The sequence below is a fragment of the Marmota monax genome, unplaced genomic scaffold (genome assembly GCF_021218885.2).
Source record: "Marmota monax isolate L192 unplaced genomic scaffold, Marmota_monax_Labrador192_F-V1.1 WCK01_AAM20220418_F8-fsc00108, whole genome shotgun sequence".
In the NCBI taxonomy this organism is placed as follows: domain Eukaryota; kingdom Metazoa; phylum Chordata; class Mammalia; order Rodentia; family Sciuridae; genus Marmota; species Marmota monax.
The window spans coordinates 4,244,481-4,257,640 of NW_026694593.1; the positions used below are offsets into that span (position 1 = coordinate 4,244,481).

The 13,160-nt window shown below is 44.4% G+C and overlaps 1 long non-coding RNA gene across 1 annotated transcript in view; it reads right to left on the bottom strand.

Moving 5' to 3' along the window:
- LOC131423303 (uncharacterized) overlaps positions 1-11,735 on the bottom strand; it is an 85,080-nt gene extending 73,345 nt beyond the window's left edge. The window contains exons 1-2 of the long non-coding RNA XR_009224663.1: positions 11,359-11,735; positions 2-99 (exon numbers count right to left, since the gene is read on the bottom strand). This is a non-coding gene — a long non-coding RNA (uncharacterized LOC131423303). The remainder of the gene's footprint in view (position 1; positions 100-11,358) is intronic.
- Between the last annotated feature and the right edge of the window lie 1,425 nt (positions 11,736-13,160).

A 13,160-nucleotide genomic window follows, 5' to 3' on the forward strand; every position in this document is an offset into this window, starting at 1 on the left:
CCTATTTCCTTCTTCACCTTGAAAGGTCCACAGAGGTATGGGTCCTTGTCTGTCTTGTTCATAGTGTGTCCCCTCATGTTTACTCAGTGAATGAGAGAGCTGGGACAGGAAAGAAAATGAGGATCAGAAGCACTCGCTAAATGCCAATAGCAGGCTGTTAAAAACCCACAGGGCCTCTGGTTGGGGCCAGAGAGAGAACTTCACCCCTTCGGGCCGTTGTTGAATCTCACCTTCCCTGGCCACCCAGTTATAATCACAATCCGTCCCTGCCCCCTAATTCCACCATCCCAGCCCTTCTCATCTCCTACCTTCCATATTTCTCTCCAAAGCACATGGCACTGACATATCAGACACAGAAGTGACGTGTCTCCCTACCCTAGAATACGAAAGCTGGATGAGGGCATTTCAAAGCAGTGCCTGATGCAAAGTAGATATTAGTAAACACCATTGATTGAATGAACTGTGAAATGAATGAGCCTCTTCAACCCAAGGCCTATGAGAGTCTCCCAATTTTTCAAATGTAAACATTCCCTTCTGCGTTTCTCCCCTGTGTCTCCCACTCGTGAACACCCAAGTGAGATGTAGACCCCTTTTTCCCCACTCTTTCTCTTCCCAACACTCCTCCCTCCTGCTTGCTCTGAACAACCCTTACTCTTTGCCTTCTTCCTTCTTTTTCTCATTACATCTTAAATAGCCAACTGGAAGCCAGCCCTTTGTGCATTGATCCAAGAGTCTGCCTGTAACAAAGGCCGGGGCACTACGGAGACAGACAGCCAGGCAGCCAGGAAAGGCACCCGCACTATCAACAGATTCTTTTTTAAAGAAATTATACAAATCGATATTGTATTATATCATATGAATATATTGTATTATTCTATATATTATTTTTTACACATATGCATTTCATTTTTATTGACATACGGTAATCATACACATTTCTGGGGTGTGGTGTGGCATTTCGGGACACACATGCAGTAATGTAATGGCACATCAGGGTGACTGGGACGCCCATCACCTCAAATGCTGATCATCTCTTTGTGCTGGGAATGGATTCTTACTGTTCAGCTGGTCCCACATCTTGGAGAAGGGAGTTCCACCAAATTATGACCTGTTGTTTAAAATGAAACTTCATTTTGTTTGTCCTAAACTTCCCTTTCTCATTCTAGTGTTTCAGTACTTGCAAGCATAGCACATCCCATAAGCCTTTCCTATCTCACAGTCTTCCTCTGTACCCCTTCCCTGGGGTCATCCTCTCCAAATGAAGACACAATTTTGCCTCCCAGTCCATTCAACCAGCTTTTACCCACCCGGTCAGGCCCTGTTCTAGGCACTGAGGCTGCAAGTTCTTACCCTAGAGGGGAATGATAAATGAGCAAACGTGGACTCCATGAGGTGATGGTGGGAAGTGCTAAAAGAGAAGCAAAGCAGAGGAGGGAAGAGAACGTTAGAAAGTGGTGATGGGTGGGAGAGGTCCGGTTCTCTCTACTGAGTGCCCAGGGAAGCCTTTTCTGATACGATGACGTTCAGTAGGGAGCTGCCTGAAATGAGGAATTGAACCGTGGGACTTCGAGGTGACAGCCTTCCACGCAGTGGGAACTGTAAGTACCAAGGCCTTGAGGTAGGAGATCCCTTATCACCACCTCCTACTCGCCTTTACCTGAAACTTTCTGATCATGTTTTACTTAAGGATATGGAGATGAAGCCCTTAGGAAACTCACAGTCTGGCGAGGAGGGTTGTCAGGCCAGAAGACAGAGCCCAGAAAACGTGCTGAAGGAAGGTCGCAACACAACGTCAGAAGACACAGCTAGGAGGCGTGCAAACACATGCACGCACACAGCCACGTCCTCGAGAGGCAGTACAGATTCCTGGGGTCCCTTTCCTGGGTCATGAAGCATAACTCAGAGACTGCCATTCCATACGGATAATTTGGCGGGTGTTAGTAATGATAACTACAATAGCCACTATGCATTAAGCAACCACACGTCAAGAGGCATGCTAAGACCTGATATACAGCAATAGTGCTAAGAGCACCTCATATGCTCGAGTGCCTCCTAGGTGCCAGCAGAGTTCTAAGCACTTTGTTGTCATGACAGCTCCATGCTGCCGTAAGGAGAAGAGACTCTGCAGAGGCCAGGATCTTGTATGTTCGCAATCTAGAGGTGGTGTCTGCTAAGTGACAGGAAGATACTGCATCTATTGAGGTCAGCCTAAAGCAAAAAGATTGCATTCTTTCATGCATTCTGAAAAGACTGAGGCAGAGGGACACCAACAAGAGAACAAGGTCCTATAACAAAATCAAGCCAAAGCTGGCTTTTCAAAGGAAGGACACCACCTGAAGCTGAAGCTGCTGATCTGGTGTCTGGGACTGAGCCACCCATGCAGGAAGGCACTGCTTAGAGACAGGGGAAAATGTGAGCATGTAATGACTGAGTGACAGCTGAGTCAGCAAATGCAGATTGCAGCGTCGGCAAACATCTACTCCAGCACACCACATCTGCAGAACTCCCCTCAGTCCTCCCGCTCCATCTCAGAATGAGTCCTTCAAGCTTAGTGAGAGTTCGCAGAGCCAGGAACGGAGATCAACTCTTCAGACTCCAGATCTTACTTTTCTCCCCCACGGTGCAGTTCCACACAAGAAATATTCCTCACTAAATGTCTTATTTTATATTTGGCCACAATCGAAATTCATGCCACCTTCCTGCTGACTCTCTGAACCAAAGAGATGGTGGCCCAAAACCATGATCACCATGGAACAAAGGATGGAAACAATCTGAATTTCTTCCCTGTCTTCTCCTCATCCTATTAGTGGTCCTTCCTTTGTGAGCATTCCCCCCTCCTCTTCTGTAAGATGCACTCCTGTCTGACAAGCCTTTGGTGAGAGAGCCTTACCCATGACGCTACGTGGCCACGGGAATGGATTAGGAAGGGCCAGATTATAACAAAAGTGAGAGGGCAACAAATTCTATAAAATGGTATACTCTCAAATTAAAGGCACAGATTTGTTAGCCTCTCTGATAGGGTGGTGCAGGCAGCATCTCAACACTGTGGGTGATTAATGTATTGAATAAAAATAGTAATCTCTGCTCATAAAGTACTTGAATTCCTAACACACTGTATAAATGGAGGCCTAATGAATGTAGCGGTGTGCCCTAGGGGGTCAGCTCTGATGCCCAGAGAGTATCTAGAAAGGTGACCATGGACAAGCCACCTCCGGAAGGAAGGAGAGCATCCTGTGACTGACTGCACAATCTCCTGTGCCAAACACTAGGCCAAACTCTCCCATACACGAACCTGTTGAATCTCTACCACGATCCTGGACACCTAGGATTTCCACACAAATCTGCCTGACCCTCGAACCTGTGTTCTGTCTGCCTTGCATTGGATTAGTAAATGTAACCATGAAAAAAGCAGAACGTAAACTCTCAGGACAAGAAAGAGCCCACAACACATGTTAGAAAATCTGGATTCTAAGTTTATGGTTCACCTCTTGTGTGATCCTGTATACCCCTGTAAAAATCCCATCTTCTCTCCTGAGACTAAATGTTTTCCTTTTCAAAGGCAAGACAACTGGGGGTACTTGAAAATGTTGTTTGGAAAGTTTTAAGGGGCAGAGTCTCTGGTCCCTCAAGATGACAGGGAACCTCCCTGCACTCACCTTCCATAGCCTACATGGGCTCTGAGAGGCCTGCTAAGGTGTGCCTTGAAAGAATTCCCCACGCAAAGACACTTCGCCGGGAGAATTCCAATTTTATTGCAAAAAGCAGTGTGCTTATATAGAACTAAGAGGGAGATGGTAGGGTTTAGATAAATGGCAGGCAACCCGTTTATTGGCAAGTTCTTTCAGATATCAGCTCCGGAGCCCAGGAATTAGTTCTCATTGGGGCTAAGGTTCCCCGCCAGCGAGATTTGAAATTGGCGCCGGCGGGAGAGTTCACACGGGCGGGAACTTTTCGCGCCACTGCAGAAAAGAAGAAGGTAGGAAGAAGAGGTGCTTAGGCGCCATGTTGGGGTTTTTTCTCTGGGGTATGGCTGCCGTTTATACTTTTCCCAACATGCCTCTCCCCTTGCACACCAGCACACAGGTGCTCAGATAGACAGCTGGCCTCCTGCTGAGTTTGACCTGCCTTGGTAACAGAAGCCCACCTGGGTGTCCCCTCTGCTGCCACTTCTCCTTCCTTATCCCTTATCCCTTATTCCTCCTTCCTTATCCTCCCCTCTGCTCTTGGAACTGGAACGTGCTGCTGTTTCTGCTGCAAGAAGCATGATTTCTTTCTTGCAAGGTGACTGGGGTCATATGGAGCACTTGTGACCACAATAAAGAGGATGGAGATTAAAGGAGGATGCGTAGGCAGGACCCCAAGGCCAAGTGGTTCAGTAATTAAGCCAAGTCATGATGGAGGCACACAGAAGGGTGTGAAGCTGCTGGAGCCCAGGCACTGGGGGTAGGAGCTGCGGGAGAGGAAGTGCACGTCTGGGCTAGTCCCACTGATGGGGAAAAATGAGTGATGATGCAATTTTGCTTTTACCCCAAACCTGACCCCCAACTCTGCCATAACCTCTCCTGAAATCCCGTGCAGCCCAGCACAGTGGCACATGCCTGTAATTCTAGCATCTCGGGAGGCTGAGGCAGGAGGATTGCTAGTTCAAAGCCAGCCTCAGCAAAAGCAAGGCACTAAGCAACTCAGTGAGACCCTGTCTCTAAATAAAATACAAAATAGGGCTGGGGGTGTAGCTCAGTGGTCGGGTGCCCCAAAGTCCAGTCCCCAGTACAAAAAAAAAAAATCCTTTGCTAATAGGTCTGTCTTCCTCACCAAACATTTGTTAAGAGAATAAATGAGGGAATGAACTCTTGCTTGTCCTCTAATTCTTCACTCCTTCCTTCTTATTTCTCACCTGGGCCAAGAGTTTGTTAGGAGGACTTGACAAGGAGGTATATCATTCAAGCATTAACTGCCCTCATTTAGGGGACCAGGCAACAAATCAGAGGATTGGCGACAGCATTCCTCCTCAGTTCCAGATAATCTCCACCAAAGCCCCTAGGCCATCCCTGGGGCCTCTAACATTCTAGCTGAGTTTTTCTGGCAAAGACTTCAGAAGGATTAATACCCTGACTCAACAATGGAAGCTTTGCAATAGGTCCCTGCATTCACCCTGAATCAAGCATCCTCCTGCCTAAATGAGACACAGGGAATGGGACACAGGCATTAGCTTCTCAGGGACAGCGGATATCTGTCCCTCCCTCTGGGCAGTCTTAGAATTGACAGCTGTCAAGAATGGCCCGGGCATCAACCTACCTGGGTGAGATGCAGGGCAAGAGGGTCTCTGGAGGCCCTGATGAGTCAGTTTCTCATACACACTAAATTCAGCTTGTCCACTCCAAAAACTGCCTGTACTCAGACTAGCCAGCACCACAGAAGCATTCAGCGCCCTACTGATCAGAGCTGTGTGGCTCCTGGGCTGTGACTCAGGTCCCACCTCTCAGTTGGGCCCGGAAACATCAGCATCCAGCTATTTCTGAGAAAACTAAATTCTTCCTGTGTATAAACCTTTTACTACTCATTTCTTAGACCTTTTGAAATTATGATGGCCCAGCATTGATTGGTCCAACTTCCAACCCTACCTTTCTTCCACATGCTATATAAGATTTTTCAATGTTCACACATTATTCTTTTTATTCCCAAGAATCAACAAATTAAAAACAAGTTATAAACCCCAAATAAGAACTCCTCAGGGAGGAGTTCTTATTTGGGGTTCTTCTGCAGAGGCAGAAAGTCAATCCCGTTCAGCCCCCTACCAACAGGGTTCAGGGGAGAATCCAAAGAAGGGGAATTGAGGTTTCTGCCCTCCGGGAATTCATCCTTTTATTCAGAGGCAAGAATTACACCTGGGGAACAACATAAAGTGCTAAAGACACATGAAATAAGAGCTTGCATGTTTTAGAATCCTAACTCTTCTAAGAGTTACAAGAGCTGGAGAAAGTCAGCTGATCTCACATTTAAATCACTCACCTGTGGGTGATGAAGAGAGAATGTAGGAGACAGCAATATTAGGCGAAATCTCCCTTCATAGAGCTCAAGGTCTAGTGAGACAGGCAGACATGAACAGACACCTGTACAATAGTAAAGAGAACCTTATCAACATGGAGAGAGGACACAGAGTGCAGGGTGAGGACAGAGAACAAAGAGGCGAGTCCAGCCAAGACATGGAAATTTTTGCATAGGAAAGTATCTAAATGTGTTTCAAATTGGGGAATTTTAATAGACTAAGATCAGGAGTATAGGGTCCAGGAGGAAAAAGCAGTATGAATAAAAAGAAAGAAAAGAGCTAGGGATAGTGTGCACACCTGTGATTCCAGTTACCTGAAGCAAGAGGATCGCAAGTTCAAGACCCACCTTGGCAACTTAGTGAGACCCTGTCTCAAAATAAAAAGAGTTGGAATGTGGCTCAGTAGTGGAGCATCCCTGGGTTCAATCCCCAGTACTGCAAAAAGGAAAAAAATAGAAAGGGGCAATACAGGGTTTTGTTAAAGAACATAAACAAGTCCCACGTGTTTGGAAGAAGTAAGAATACATCAAACTGAATAGATCTGCTTTTCATGAAAGGCTTTGAATAGTATGTTAAGAATTTTGGACTTCTGGAAAACAAGAACCTTCTATTCATATTAAAAATGGTAGCACTTCTTGAGAAAAGAGAATTGTACTGCTAGTGTAAAAAAAATAAATAAATTTGAAAGGAAGATTGCAGACAGAAAGATCTCTTGATAGTTACACAATAGTCCTAGCAAACAGGAATGAGGACCTCTTCTGAGCAGTAGCAGAAACAGAATGAAGAGAGAGACAAGAAACAAGTCCATACAGAATCTCAGCATGCAGAGGGACCTCAGGAGCACAGACTTGAAGGGGTGGGAATCATCCAGTTCAGCCAGCTGTCCCTCATTTTATAGATAAGGAGGGAAATCAAGTCACAAAGCTGAAATCTCTTTCCAAAGTTCACAATGAAAGTGAGCCTAGGGCTCTGCTGAGAACCAGGGATTCCAATTCTTAATCCAAGTGTTCTCTGGTGCAACAGGCTGGGAGTCCAGGAAAGGTAAGAGGAAAATCGGGACACTTGACCGTTCTTAAAGGGAAGAAGGCACACGCTTGAACATGCTTCCACATACTAGATTTTCCAAATTCACCCGTTCCCATCCTGATGTAGTTGACCCAGGGGTGGCAGGTGGGAGTGGGACAGCTGAAGTTTGTGATCTAATGAATCAGCAAATAATACCTAAATGCAATGAAAACTTCACAGATTATAGGCATATTCACCCATCTCCCCACCCCATTTTCTCCACTCCCACCTTCCCTCAGGACATATTCATTCCTCTGGTCAACAAATCTTTATCAGTTGCCTACTACTGCAGTGCTTTGGTAGCTTCTGGGTTAGGAGATTGTGCAAGACCTCTGGAAGGTGCAGAACAGCAGCTCTAACTCCATATCTCTTACCTCTGCCTAGCTGCATCTTAGCCAGGCAGACTGAGCCTGCTGTCATTCTCAAGTCAGTGCTTTTGAATCACTGTTCCTTGCCATTGGTTTTTTTTTTTTTTTTTTTTGGTGGGGGCGGAGGTACTTGGGATTAAACTTCAGGGGCACTCGACCACTGAGCCCCATCCCAAGTCCTATTTTATATTTTATCTCTAAGACAGGGGTCTCACTGAGTTGCTTAGTGCCTCACTTTTGCTAGCTTTGAACTTGCAATCCTCCTGTCTCAGCCTCCCAAGCTGCTGGGATTACCATGCCTGACCCCTCTCCATCTTTTTTTTTTTTCCCTCTCCATCTTAACTCAAAACAATGTGGCAGGGCTGGGATTGTGGCTCAGGGATAGAACACTTGCCTAGCCTGTGTGAGGCACCGAGTTAGATTCTTAGGACCACATATGAATAAATGAATAAAACAAATGTTCATCAACATCAAAAAAAGAATTAAAAAAAAAAACAATTTGGCAGTTCTTCAAAAAGTTAGAGTTCCCATGTGACCCAGCAACTCCATTTCTAAGTGAAGAGAACTGAAAACATAACCACACAAAAAAACTTGTACAACAATGTTCATAGCATCATTATCATAATAGTCAAAAGGTGGATCTGGGCACCTCTGTAATCCCAGTGATTTGGGAGGCTGAGTCAGGAGGATCTGGAAGTTCAAGGCCAGTCTTGTCAACCTAGCAAGGCCGTCAGCAATTTAGCAAGACCCTGTCTCAAAATACATACATAAATAAAAAGGGCTGGGGATGTGGCTCAGTGATTAGGTGCTTGTGGGCTCAATGTCCGGTACCCAAATAAAAGAACATGACAAATGCCCATCAATGGATGAATGGATAAGCAAAATGGGGTATATTCATACAATAAAACACTATGTAGACATAAAAAGGAATGAAGAACTAATACATGCTACAAAACATTATCTGAACCTCCAAAACATTATCTGAAGTAAAAGAAGTCTGTCAAAAACACCACAAATTATGTGATTCTATTCCTGTGAAATGACCAGAATAGGTGACTCCACAGAGACCAAAAGTAGACTAGTGTTTGACAGGGACTGAAAGAGGGCAGGGCGGGGGATGACTTCTAATGGGCACAGGATCCCTTTTAGAAGGACAAAAGTGTCCTAAAATAGACTTTGGTGATGGTTGCACAATGCTAAAAGTGTTAAATCTCACACTTTACAAGGGTGAATCATACGGTGTGTGAATCAACTCAATAAAGCCCTTTAGCAAAAAGGAAGTGAAAAAAAAAAACTCATAAACCTGATCAGAATGATTCAAATCTGTCACTTTCTTTCTTACTTACTTTATTTATTTACTGGTGCTGGGGATTAAACCCAGGGTCTGGGGCATGCTAGGTAAGTGTTCCACCAATGAGCCACATCCCAGCCCTCACCTCCTTTAAAGACGTCTCTTATTGGTCTGTGGTACTATTAACCATGCTCTAGGAATTACCTAAAATCCCATCAGCAATGACTTCTGACTTTTTAACTCATTTCATTTGGGAGAAAGATGTGGACTGAGACATTAGGAAGGGAGACATAGTGGACTCAGGTATCCAAAAACAGAATCCCATGACAGAAGAGACTTGGTCATGTAGTGGACTCCAGGACCACAAACCCAGACTAAAAACCATGCACTAGACACCGCCCCTCCCCAACAAAAACCCTAGGCCTTCTTCATTTGGCTCAGAACACTTTCTCTGACAAGGCTAAAATATCGCTGAGGCCGGTGTTACCTTCAAAAACCACTGACGCCTACAGATGTCATTAATAGAGAAATGGCCTGTAATTAAGAGGAGGGAGATTGACCTGCAAGGAAAGATTTTAAAGTGAGAAGTTATTTATGCAGATGATAATAAATGACCTTTCAATATCGAGAAATCTGAGGGAGTCTTTATGTCTATTAATTAGTCCCACTCCTCTCCAGGGGAAGGTGTTGTTCATTTGCTTGATCTGCAATTTATCCACCTGCTGAATTCCAAAGGGCTAGCAGAAATGCAGTGTCTGCCCCAGCACGACACGGGGGGCCTTCCCTTGTAGCACAAACAGCCATCTGCTGGACCCTGTGGGTTTCTTTGCACTGAAGAGGCACTGGATACCCCAGTAGAAGGAAAAAGGAAGTCTGAGAGTTCCATGATAATTATTCATACTGATTGGACCAAAATACAACAAGGAAGCATTCTACAACCTCTATAAGCTCAAAATTGCACCTGTCACCAAGGCCTGCAATGCAGAAAAAAACTATAGGGACTAAAAAGTGCATCTTCAGTCTCGCTCCAAACCAATCTCCAGAGCCATAAATTGTAAAAACAGAGGGGTACACTTTCTATGTAGGTTTTGTGTTTTTTTTTAATGAATAAAAGCATCTGTCCTGTCTCACAGAATGAATAGATCACAAGCTTTGTCAGTATTGGGACCGTTGAGGTATGGAGATGCCCAGGAAAATAATAAATATCTGACTAGCTAAGTGCAGGGAATCCTCGTTTCCAGGATGGATTCCTTCATAGCATGTCATTAGGAAATCACTGCTGTCTATGTGGAAAGCTATTTCTCCAGTTGAGGAGTAGGCAATTACCAGTTGTGTTCCAAAAGAGGCCGTGTAACACAAGGACTGTGCATGGGGGCTTTGGAATGAGGAAAAGACCGATCCAAACCTCATCAGGCAGCTGTAAGCTGTGCAGCCTTGAATAAATTATTTATCTGACCCTCAGTTTCCTTGCTAGGGAAACAAAGTCAATGCTTTCTTCTTCATGGGTTGTTCTGCAAATTAAATAGGATAACATATATATATATATGTGATACTTGACATATAAAAAACATAGAGCCTAGCACACAAGACTTCAATAAAATGTAGCTTAGAAACCTCTTGCCTTGGAGACCAAAAGACCACACTCCAACATGATGGTATTCAAAGTATCAAAACACACTGGAAAACAATGAAGAAAAAGAGTGTGTGTTTACAGATTGGCTTTCTCCATTTCCCACAGAGAAAGAGAGAAGCACAAAGTCCTGAGGCCTCCATCAAATTTGTGAATTGAGCAAAATTAAAATATTACATCTAAGGCCCCAACTAACTTTGATTGGAATCACAGAATCTTAGAATGTTATCGCCAAAAGAAAGCTCCAAACCTCTCCTTTTACAGATGAAGAAACTCAAGGTCAGGGGGTTAAGTGATTTGCCCCAAATCATCCAGCTCATTCCCCAATTCCTTCAATACAATACACATAAGAAAAATCTACATTATTTCTATCCACTGCAGCTTCTCCTTCTTCCTGGTAATCAATGTCCCCCTACCCTAACAATGACAATCAGATTTGGGAAGCAATTCGAACCACCGACAATGATCTTGTGTGTATTCAATCACCCAGTGAGATTAAAAACTCTTCAAAAAAAAAAAAAGAAACTCTTCAAGACCAAAGTTTGTCTCTTATCTCAGGGCCTACAAAAGGGCCTCTCATATGCTCACAAATACCCATTTATTAACTGATTGGCTGATCAACACAGTTCTCTGCCCATCCTTAAGAACTTATTAAGTGTTAAATGACTGTATACACAGAAAATCCTACTATTAAGAACATTCTCTCTCTCTCTCTCTCTCTCTCTCTCTCTCTCTCTCTCTCTCTCTCTCTCTCTCTCTCTCTCCAATGCAGCATCAGGCAAAGACAGCTGTCCATGTAACCAAAAGAAATAGTTGCTAGGGAGCCCTGGAACATACCAACATAAAGAAGCATTGCTGCTCTCTCTCATGACGCACACACCCCAAACAAACTGTCCACCAATTTCAAAGAAAGAACGTGGAGGACTCAAGGGAGAGTTTTAGACATTTTATTACTTACTCTTTGGTGGCAGCAGGCTGAGATGCCATGGAGGGGTGCCCCACACGTACAAGCAGGGGCACAGTATAGGGTAGACTGCATGCCCACTAAATCCGTGCAGGAGGATTCCCTTAGATGCTTTATGAGGACATTCCTTTACCTTGCCATCAGGTCACTCTGTTTGTATCCTCTCCTAAAGACTGGAGATAAGGAAAGTTGCCAGCTCCCTCTTCACATTTTTAGAGATCTTCTGGTCTCACTGCAAGCTTCCCTGGCCCTGATTATTGTTTAACCCAACACAGGATGGTATTGTCTTTAGCCCCTACCTGTCCCGCCTCCACACCCCTTATTTGCCTCTAGGATTAATCAAATCTTCACAAGAGAAATAAAGAAGAACACTAAGGAGAGATACAAAAGCATAAAGAGAATCTTCATGTGACCTAGTTCTCAAGATCTATAAGCAGATTTAAGCAAGTCCTGACCGGTACTGGAAGACTTCCAAGAACAGAGGACGTAGGCTCCTACAGGGAGCATAACCAGACTCTGAAAAGCAGAAATCCTGCTGAACGTCGGTCAGGAGGGGCGCGGAGCATTCGGTGCTATCAGGTGCCATGTAGAAATTACGTTCCCTCAGTATGCCACAGTCCTGCGGTTATCGAAACTTGAAGACTTTGAGTCACATTCTCTGCCCCTCATCTAATCTGCCCCCAAACCATCTTTTTTTTTTTCCCTCCTATCATCTATCCACCTCCCGAAAGTTTTGACCTGCTGAATCCAGGTCAAAGGACTCCTAACTGGTACCCCTGTTCTGATATTCCTCTTTCCAGTCTGTCTTATGCATCCCAGTCTAAGGTGACAAACTCGTCCCAGAACTCTCCCAATTTTAACACTGAAAATCTCACATGCTGGGAAATCTCTTGGTCCCAGACAAACTGAGACAGCTGGCTACCTACTGTGGTCAGATTAAAATCTTCCCCCAACAATGCCTGGATCAGGTCACTTTTCTGATCAAAATGGTCCCTGATTCACATTTCTCATTAAAATAAACCCTAGAGTCAGTCCCAGGTCTATACCAGAGAGTGCATAAGAAAGCAGATTGGGCTGGGGTTAGAAAACAAGTGTGCTAGGCCTGGCTTCTGTCACAGTCCTGGGGGGGCCTTGGAACATCACTCAGTCCTGGGGGCCCCTTGGAACATCACTCAGTCCAACTGAACTCAACTTCCTGATCTGTAAATAAGGAGTCTAAGACTAGATTTCCTTTTCAGCTCCAAAATCCTCTAACTCTACCTTTCTATGTATCCTCTCTCTTTGTTCAGACTTAGTTCATCCTAATTCAAACACACGTGTATTCTCACCCTTATGCCTTTGGTCCTTCCCTTCTCCCCACCCAGAATTTCTTTGCTTTCTTTTCTGCCTACCTGAAGCCCAAGCCCAGGCCATCAGAACACCACACGCACCTAGGTTTTCCAGTACTCAACACTGACCATGTCCCACCCCTGTTGTTCAATTTTTTTTTTCAATGTGAAGCCTCATTATTCCAGGTGGATGAAAAATCTTCCTGTACTTTTGTGATTCCTTTGCAGAATTCTGAACACATCATAAATAATGACAAGTGTCTTCTACTAATAACTGATTGGTTGATAGATATATAGGAAAGGTATAACCAGAGACCTAGATGTGAGACAAAAACCGAAATACAGATAACTCTAGAATTCTTTGTACCTTACACAGAACTCTGCAATGCAATAATCAACTTACCCCAAGAACATTTACTAAGAATCTGCACTTAAGACACTCTGCTGGCAACACAGATGTAGAGACGA